Genomic DNA, 10,953 nt, shown 5'->3' on the forward strand with positions numbered 1-10,953 from the left:
AAATTGATTTTATCATGAAATGTCATTTTCTTTGCCATCTATAGTGATTAAAATTTGGCTAAATATGGTAGCTTAGGCTGGCATCTGTTCTCTCTTACAGACTCTAGAGTGTTTTTTTATACTCTTCTAGCTTTTAGAGTCTCCAATAAGAAAATAGGTGTAAGTCTAATAGATCTGCCTTAATATATTATATAGTCTACTTCCCTTTCAACTTTTAATATTCTTTCTTTGTTCTGTACATTTTGTGCTTTGATTATTATATTCAAAGGGGACTTTCTTTTGTTGTCCAGTCTATTTGGTATTCTCTATACTTCTTGTAATGTGTTAGGCATCTTCTTTTTAGGTTAGAACAATTTTCTTCTATGATTTTGCTGAAAATATTTTCTGTACCTTTGACCTAGATTTCTTCTGCCATTTTACTTAAACTTACTCATCTTTTAAAATAACATTTTAGATTTTGTGGATACTTTGTGCCAAGAGCATTTTATAGTTAACATTTTCTTTGGCCTATGTTATCGATTTGTTCTATCTGGCCTTCAGTTCCTGAGATTCTCTCTTCCATCTCTTGCATGCTGTTGACAAGGCTAGCCTCTGTGGTTCCTCTAAGGAATCCCTACATTTTCATTTCCAGAGTTCCTTGAGAGGACTTTCTCTGTTTTTTTTCTTTCTCCTTCCTTTCATGTCTGTTTTATTCATTTTCTCCCACAGTTTGTAATTTCATGTATAATAGACTTACTTATTCCCTCTCTCAGTATCTCTATCGTATTAAAAAATGACCTTTTAAGATCATTGTCTTATGCCTCACCTGTGCTGCTGCTATTGTGGTAGAGTTGCTGGGTTCTTTGTTTTCAGGCTGACATCTAGGTATCCGGGACTAGGAAGACTTCAATTCTAGGTGCTGATAACTGGTCTTGTCTTTGTTGAATGATTGTTTTTTTCATTAATTACTGCTGTCCTCTCTGGTTCTTGGAGGGTGTGTTTGTCTCTATGTTGCCTGATAGGGAATTCTAATGAGATCCTGCTAGGTATGGTCGCTGGGGTTTGAGGGAAAATGAGTTTCTTGGTATTGACTGAGATGGACTCAGAGGAAGGGGATCTGAGGAGGCCTACAGATGGGAAGAAAGCAGAGTGTTCCACCAGGATCTTCTTAGTCTCCTGGGAATGGAGTCAGAGGGTGCATAGAAGTTATTTCTATGAAACGGTAGACTTCTTCTACTGAAATGGTGTTGACACTGAGGGATTGTGTGTGGAGAAGAAGAGGTAGAGTGAACTTCTGAAACCGTCGTCCTACTTCACTGTCATACTTGCTTCTCTGGTAAGCTTAGCTCACAGGTACCCAGGCAATGACTACTGAGTCGGGCCCCGGGATAATAGGTTTAGTGGGGATGATCTGGTTGGAGCGGAAGATCTGTGTGATCCCCTGGAGGTGGGGTGAAAAAAAAAAGGCAGGCCTCAGCTGATGCTCTGCTATAGAACTTGGGAATGAGCCTGGAGGATTAGATTTGGAGGAAAAGAGAAAGAAGTGCAGTCCCCCAGTTTCCATGGCTGGAGTGTCCTCAGGTTTCTCGGGCAATGTCTGCTGTCACTGAGGCTGGGATAAAGTGATGAGTGGCCGGGAAAGTACTTTGTGTGGAAAGGTCTGTGTGTTGTCTAAATGATTATTTTTTGCAACTCTCCAACCCCACATTACTTTTTCCTTTCAACATCTTGGTCTGCAGCTTCCTTTGCCCTTTTTGCTTGGATGCCGAAGGCCGAAGACTGTAAGACTGGTAAAACGTTCTTTCTTCTGTGAAGATGCTGGCCTTTTCCTTTTTGTACACATTCCGGATGGGCATCGCAGGTCCTGTTAGCTGGGTGGCCAATCTAAGTTCTTCAGCAGAACTGTCTCCCTTCTTTGGAGCAGAAGGCTTCCTGGGGAAAAGTGTGAGCTTGGAGCGGTGCTCCTTCAGGTGCTGCACGTTGGTCTGCTGTGATTCAGTGGATTTGTTTCGCTTCCTTGAACCCACAGAGATGCCGATGTTGTGAGCCATTTTCTTGTGGATACCAGCCACCCTGAGTTCCTCCAGGCTGAAGCCCCTGCCAGCCCCGACCTCGGTGTGGTATCTAACTGTAGGGCACCTCACTATGGGCCTGATGGGAACGGACACGGGCTGAAGGGCAATGCAGCACACTTTTGCCGGCCAGACCGTGCGTCTGCACATCTTGCCTGCCGGCTCGTTGAACCAAGAGTCCATTCACTGCTGCCAATCCTTGTGGAAGTGCAGCTCCAGGATCGTGCCATTCCGAAAACTATATTTGTTGTCGTTTTTTTTCTTATGTATGAAAGCAGTTCTCTGATTAGTTAAAAGGTTTACCTTTACTTTGACGGTTCTACCAACAGCCAGTAAGTTAGTTCTTTTAATGTTATCTAATAAACTATTAGATGTTATTCTCTAGTATTATATTTTATTATAATTCATTAGATAAAATATTATTTAATAAACCCATGATTTCTGCCACCTTAAATGTTCCCAGTGCTATTGAATAAAACAGAAGCAAAGCTCACTTTAATATTTAAGATCTTCCTTAGAATGGAGTCAAACTAACTTTTCAGCTTTTGCTAAATCCATTTCTCTAAAAGCGCCTTATACCTCTAGTCAGTCATTTAGGATTCTTTTCTCTATCTTAATATTTTTCATTCTTCAAAATATTTATGCCCCAGTTTATAGTGATTGCCACCATTTTCATATTTCTCATATACAATTATTCTTTGATGTATTAGATTATATTAAAGGAACTAACTTAGTTTGGGAGTTGAGGGTGATGAAGTGTAGATATTCAGAATATGTTTTTTTAAATTCTTGTTTAGCAGAGGAGTGACACTGAGAGTTGAATGTATAGCTTCTCGCAGACTCAGCAAGCACTAAACCACTGAGTTACATCCCCACCTGCATTCTTGAATGCATTCAGTCACCCATGGTTGTCAGTTCATCGTTAATGCCATCGGGTCTGCTTCTCAAAGCCATCGTCATTTAGTATGTGATTTAGATTAAATTATTTCATCTTTTTCTGTTTCTCAGTATAAAAACGGACTACTGCTGGCACATATTTCCCACATATTATCTATTTGTATTTGCACCGCTTTATCATAGGCACTGAGGCTAGTGGGAATCATAAGATCAGGATCTGGTAATCAGAATCGTCTAGCATCCTTCACCTGCTTTCTGTATTTGAAACTCAGAAATTTTTTATATGTGCTACTGGACAGCGTTTATATATTATTTTTCCCTTTTGCTCCAAACTGCTAATATAAATTTAGCACATTGAATAAATACTGTCACATGCTCAAAGTCAAAATATTGCAAATCAGAGCCAATATCTTGATCACATTTGGAAACTGAGCAAAACTTACTTCCCACTAAATTTGGTCCTTTTCATTTTCTATTCATTCTCTGCATAGGAAAATATGTCATGAGAATTTTTAAGAATTCATTAACATTGGCTTTGGCAACTTTCAGGAATATGTGGAATACTAAGAAGTCTTTTCCATTTTTTTTTTGAGAATATCATACAACTTAGTTTCCTATTCTTCCTCCTCACTCAACTCTCTTAAGTTCTCCCCAACTTCATGCTTTTTTATATCTTAAGCCAAACCAAAACAAAAAAGGACATTCTACACACACACACACACACACACACACACACACACACACACAAACACACACATACACTGAGCTTGAATGATCCCTGATGTGGTCAAACCTATGTCTGATTAAAATAAAAAGCCAAATAAAATTCTGAGATTAAGAAACCAGAGATACTTGTATTTATTCTTATTATTCATAAAATATAGTTTCTGGTTAACATATATATATATATATTAGATATTCTCTTTTTTCCTTATATAAACACATAATGCACACACACACACACACACACGCACACACACACACGATCATCTTCACGTCATGTTGCCCCTATCAAAAGAGTGTTCTCTTATAAAAACATTCAAAAGTCATAGCCATCAAAGCAATAAAATTAAAGTCTTCAGTAGCAGAGTTAGATGATGACACTGATAATATTGAGTATTAGCATTGTCAAATACAATTATTTATTTACCTCATTTTTTTTATCTGTAACAGAAGCATAGGCAATGCAACTGTGTAAAACACCTTGGTAGCAAAATATAATCTGTAATAAACCCAATGGATTTGGTTTTATAATTAATTTTAATTAAGAAGTACTTTTCCAAATGGTAGGCAATATTGTTTAATATTTGATAAACAGAATAATGTAAAGTGTACTATATCAACAACCTAAGGAATAATTATGTCAGTTTATAAGAAAACTTTTAATAATATCCAACTTCTTCATTGCAATATCTTTCTAGTGGTCCAAGTAAAAAGATAAGCTTCCTTTAGTAAAATATAACATGACCTCTGGAATGGAGGGCCTTAATAGTGAAATTAAAAATTCTTTACTCCTAAGCCTGATGGCAAAAAAAAATATAAACTACTCTCAGCATGCTATTCAGTATATAAAGTACTTTTAACCATGTTAGTAAAAGCTACAGCATGTACAGACAGGCAGTTAGATCAATGGAATAGAATTGAAGACCTAGAAATGAACCCACACACTTATGGTCACTTGATCTTTGACAAAGGAGCTAAAACCAGTCACTGGGGGATAAAAGGACAGCATTTTCAACAAATGGTGCTGGTTCAACTGGAGGTCAGCATGTATAAGAATGCAAATCAACCCATTCTTACTCTCCTTGTACAAAGCTCAAGTCCAAGTGGATCAAAACCTCCACATAAAATCAGATTCACTGAAACTAGTAGAAGAGAAAGTGGGGAAGAGCCTCTAACACAAAGGCACAGGGGAAAATTCCTGAACAAGACACCAATAGCTTATGCTCTAAGATCAAGCATCAACAAATGGAACCTCATAAAATTGCAAAGCTTCTGTAAAACAAAGGACACTGTCAATAGGACAAAAAGGTCATTTATTGAAAGTCCTTCCTCTGAATCATTTTATTTAACTACTGTGATGTTTTGGTGAAGAACGTAGCTGCTTTCTACCCTTTTCCCAAAAAACATTGAATAAAGCTAACTGAAGAGTTTTTAATTATTGGTATTGGCAGAGTGCAGGGAACCATGAAGTTGGCCTGACTTTACTGCCTTGAGAGTCCTGCATCATAGGATTTTTGGGTTAGAGTCCATGGCTCCTGGAGTCTTCTCCAGTATGTCTTCCAGTATGTCTTCTACTTTCTAAGAAACCAATGTATTCCCTCAGGCAGTTAAATATTCAGGATGCTCTGTTTCTCTGTATACCCCCCAGCAGTCAAGAAAATATGAGAGTTTGACAGGATAATTGGTCTTAGACATTAACCTTATGTACTCTGTACAGCTGGCAAACATCATTGTATCTTTGCATCAAAACTGTACTGATTCTGGAAATTATCATTATATTCTATTTCTAATAATGACATAAAACTCTGACTACTCTTAATAAAACTGTCACAGACTCAGTTGGAAAAAATAGGACAACCAACAAATTGGGAAAAGATCTTTTACCAATCCTACATTCAATAGAGGGCTAATATCTAATATATACAAAGAACTCCAGAAAACCAAATAATCCTCTTAAAAATGTGGTACAGAACTCAACTGAGAACAGGACCCCCTTGAGGGTAATTAGAGGAAGAATTGAAAGAACAGAAGGGGCTTGCAACCCCATAAGACCAACAATGCCAACCAACCAGAGTTTCCAAGGACTAAACCACTACCGAAATACTATTCATGGATTGACCCAGGGCTGCAACTGCATATGAAGCAGAGAATAGCCTTTTTGGGGCACCAACAAGGAAGTAGTGGGGAAGCCCTTGGTCCTCCAGGGCAGGGGAATATGGGGGGAGAAATAAGGGGGATGGTTGGGGGAATACCCATATGGGGGAAGGGGAATGGATGGGGGCTTATTGACAGAAAACTGGGAAAGGGAATAACATTTGAAATGTAAGTAAAAAATTTTTTTTAAATGTGGTACAGAGCTAAACAAAGAATTCTCAACTGAGAAATATGGAATGGCTGCGAAGCACCTAAAGAAATGTACAACATCCTTAGTCAGGAGGGAAATGCAATTCAGAACTACCTTGAGATACCAATCTCAAACCAGTCAGAATGTCTAAGATCAAAAACTGTGGGGACAGCAGATGTTGATGAGGATGTGAAGAAAGAGGAACACTCCTCCATTGTTGGTGGGATTGCAAGCTGGTACAAAAACTCTGGAAGTCATTCTGGAGGTTCCTCAGAAAATTGGACATGGTGCTACCTGAGGACCCAGCTATACCACTCCTGGCCATATACCCAAAAGATGCTCCAACATGTAATAAGGGTGCATGCTTCACTATGTTCATTGCAGCCTTATTTATAATAGCCAGAAGCTGGTAAGAACCCAGATGTCCTTCAACAGAGGAACGGATACAGAAAATGTGGTACATTTATACAATGGAGTACTACTTAGCTAGGAAAAAGAATGACTTCATGAAATTCTTAGGCAAATGACTGGAACTAGAAAATATCATCCCTAGTGAGGTAACCCAGTCACAAAAGGACACACATGGTATGCACTCATGGATAAGTAGATATTAGCCCAAAAGCTTGGAATACCCAAGATACAATCCACAGACCATATGAAACTCAAGAAGAAGGAATACCAAAATGTGGATTCTTCAGTTCTTCTTAGAAGGGGGAGCAAAATACTCATGGGGGAAATACAGGGACAATGAATGGAACAGATACTGAAGTAAAGGCCATCCAGAGACTGCCACTCCTGGGGATCCATTCCATATGCAGCTGCCAAACCTGTCACCATTGCTGATGCTGAGAAGTGCTTGCTGACAAAAGATAGATATGGGTGTCTCCTGAGAGACTCTGCCAGAGCCTTATTGATAAACATTAAGATGCTTGCAGCTAACCATCAGACTGGAGCTGAAGGGGTTTGCAACCCCATAGGAACATCATGAATATCAACCAACCAGATCCCCCTGAGCTGCCCTGGACTAAGCCACCAACCAAAGAAAACACATGGGGGACCCATGGCTCCCGTCGCATATGTAGGAGAGGATGGCATTGTCTGACATCAACAGGAGGAGAAATCCTTGGTCCTGTGAGGGCCTGTTTCCCTAGTGTTATGTTCCTAGTGGAATGCCAGGGTGGAGAGTGGGAGTGGGTGGGTGGGAGGGGGCACTTTCATTGAAGCAGGGGGAGGGGGAATCGGAGAGGGGGTCGGGGAAAGGGGATTGCATTCAAAATGTAAATACATAAACTATCTATCCAATAAAAAATACAACTTAAATAAAAAAATTCAACATGTAACAGGTCAACAGTATTGCTCAGGAGTTAGAGGGACTAGTTCCAAAGCCAGAACCCACAGAGTTGAAAGAGCAAACCAGTTCCCAACTGTTGTTTTCTGACCTTAGCACACATACCAAAGGATGAACATGCCCCCATATGCATGCAAATCAATTAATCAAAATGCCAATTAATCAATATAATAACATAAAAACTAATGTGTGAAATTTGTCAAGGAAGGAATAAGCCCATTCCTCTTTGTAAATTACAGCGTTGCTGCTGATACATAAGATAACTATATAAAACGACCTAAAAATATGATGTGAATTTACCAGCTTTACAAGTTTCTGTATCCATAGACAACATTGCATTTAGGCTTATGTAAGCTACAGATGTGGATATTGGGTGAAAAATAATGATCTCTAATAGATCCAAAATAAATGTAATTAGGCTGATTTATAACGGTATGTCAATAAAATATATATGCTGAAAATTTCAAGATGATAATTAAAGAAAAATAACACGAATATATATGTGTGTGTGTGTGTGTGTGTGTGTGTGTGTATAATATTCCCATATTGAGTGGTTGAAAAATGAATCAATTTTAATAACTTTAAACTTTTTCTGGACATGGAATATTTTCAGTATAAAGTAAATTACATAAAGTAGATACAGATAACAAAATTCAATAGAGAATTTTTTTGAAAAAAGATGGACATAGCGGTACATGCCTGCAAATCCTACATTCAAGGCGTGGAGATAGGAGTATCAGAAGTTCTTGGTCTTCCTTAGGACAGCAAGTTACAGCTTGAGCCACATCGGAACGTGCCTCAATTAGGAACAACAACAACAACAACAGCAACAACAAAAATAACAACAAAACACCAAACTTACAAATTTCTGCACAGAGAATAATTTAAAATTTTTCTCATGTCTGTCTATTTATTTTGTGTGTCACTGTAGAAGTGTTGGTGTCACAATGCATATGTGGAGGGCAGAGAGTGACTGGTAGATCTCGGTTGTCTCCTCCCACCATAAATTTCACAGGGATTTAACTCAGGTTCTCAGGACTTGATGCAATTATCTTTACGCATTTAATCCATCTCATTGACTCTGATATTTATTTTTAATGAGAATTATCCAAAATAATATATAGTATAAGCAATGAGTTAGTAATTAAACTAAGATTATTATTAAAGATTAGCTTAAGTTAGCAATTCCATGCGTATACTTATCACATATCCGTTGCTTACTATAAACATACATAGTTGTATTTGAAATTTAAAAAATATAATAGTATTAGGAAAGATAATTAGGTAACTGCCTCAAAAGTATTATGGTAAATGTAACATGAATTTCAACTTTGAGAAATTGACTTGCAAGCTTACTGTGTATTGCTTAGCTGTAAAATTATCTTCAGACAATCAACAAATGCTGATAAATACTTGTGTTAGTAGACATTTAAGGTAGCTTCAAAATAAGCTTAAAAGACACTTAACAAATCTCCAACATACATCCACAATAAGAAATCAATTTATACAAAATTATACAAAAACAAATCATTGAGATCTGGACTGATAGCGCAGCACCATTGAAACGGTTGAGCTGGTCTTTGATTTCTTGCGTTGACAACAGCAGGTAGCATCATATGGACAGAAGACATCCACTTTAAACACATGGTAAAGCTCTTAGAAATGTTTGTGGTTTACTTTGATATGCAGTTGAATAAAGGAGCCTGCTTAGCTCTTTGCAAAGGGCGTAGGTCATGTACTGGCTAGTGCCCTTTTGGTGTTGAGTTCATAGCTTTCATTCATTCTGAAATCTCTCTTTTTCAATTAGTAGTGCAGATGAAGACCTCACTCATGAACACTAGTAGATGCATACAAAAATGCATAATAGCATATAAGCAAAACGTGAAGAATTACTTGCTCTAACTGTGGAGATTATAATACCATCCTTTTAACATGTTAAAACACTAGAAACTAAAACCAGCTAATATGAATTGACTCCTAAAGAATAAAAGGAATAGCTTCCAGCTTGCTTATTGTTACTTCTACTTTTAATTCATAAGCACAGAGACACTTACACATTGAAAATTATGGTGTTCAAACGAAACATAGGACCATATCCTGGTACTATTCATCTTGACCTTGCCTGGTGTGGTTTAGAGATTCTGCAGCAAATAAAACGCTATGCATTAAATCACATTTTCCTAAATGATGTTTCTGTTGTGGCACATGTCACGGCCTCTCTCTTTAACTATCTCCCACTTAGCTTGCCTCTCTAACATATGTATTCATCTTAATCACTCACTCAACCTAGAAGTAGCCAAATTTAAATGTCATGTGTTTTTATTTTTCACAGAGCATGGAATCAATCTCATTATACACTTGAATGCACATCCTCTACTAAGAGACCCTCCTTCTAAGCCAGGAAATCAATTTATGTTTAACAGGAGGAATGATATCTTTTTTGAATGCTGGCAAAGGCGAAACGTAAAGGAAACAAGGAGGGAGCAACTGCACTGACTGTATGCTAAAATACTGTCCTGTGTCCGCTCTCATGAACTGGAGAGATTTGGCAGCTCATTTACGTTGTCAAGATGTGTTACTCTCACCTTCATTTTCATTTGTTCTTCTTGAATAATGTAATTGTAGCTGATAATCTGCCACTGGTGATGGAGGATCATGTTATAGACTTGATATGTTTATGTAGTACAGAAAAGTCTAGTGAAAAAACACTAGGGCAGTATTCAAATGGTTCTCAGGAAGCTGTTTACCACAAAGATTGTGAAGACTGACCTTGTAATTTTTAAGATTGGGTGTAGTATGTAACTTCATAAACTTGTTTGTGCAGATAACACAGAAAAGGGAACATTTCCATTCATTTCTCCTTGCTAAGAAGATGCTCATTTTGCTTCTCCTGCTAGTTAGTATGGCGCGGTTAGCACCAGAATTCTCTCTATGATGTCTCTTAATTGACAGTGTAGTAGATTAGATAGCCTTCCAAAAGTCTTGGTTTTTCCTCTTGACTGAAAATTGGAAAGTTTTAATGTAAAGCTTCAAAGTTAAACAAATTGCTTTCATGGATGCATGTTGGTTGATCCTAGCAAAATACTTTATAAGTAGATAAATATATTACCAACTCCACAAGCATATGATGATGAGCACACAGCTGGTAAAATAGTTGAGTCCTCATTCTGCATAACAGTACAAGTAACGTATGCATAAGTAAATGAATGGAATGCATATGAAGAGTACTGACTCCACGTTCTTAGAATAGCATGGTGTTCTGCCCACTGACTTCTGTTGCTCATGTTTGTTTCCAGCTGATGTAAAGCAGTGACTCTGAGTGATACAGTGTGGAAGCAGCAGGATTTCAGGCCATCGAATGCACAGGATCACTGCACAAGACATTTAGCATTACTAGATAATACAGAGCAACACTCTCACTTGACCATCGCACAAAAACCTATCTACAAGAAAATTGAAGGGAAGAAAGAGCTTTGAAAAATTTCAAGCCTGTTTTTCCATATTTTGTTTTCTTTAAGAATCTTATCATATGTCTCAGAATATCTGCGAATTTGTGGCTTTCCTGCTGGTGCCATCTTGGCATTGAAGCC

At 37.8% G+C, this 10,953-nt stretch overlaps 1 pseudogene; it reads right to left on the minus strand.

The window, feature by feature from the left end:
• Positions 1-1,686: 1,686 nt before the first annotated feature.
• On the minus strand, positions 1,687-10,020 carry LOC148006328 (large ribosomal subunit protein eL13 pseudogene; annotated as a pseudogene).
• Positions 10,021-10,953: the final 933 nt, after the last annotated feature.

The sequence above is a fragment of the Rattus norvegicus genome, chromosome 4, assembly GCF_021556685.1.
Source record: "Rattus norvegicus strain SHRSP/BbbUtx chromosome 4, alternate assembly SHRSP_T2T, whole genome shotgun sequence".
Classification (NCBI taxonomy): Eukaryota; Metazoa; Chordata; class Mammalia; order Rodentia; family Muridae; genus Rattus; species Rattus norvegicus.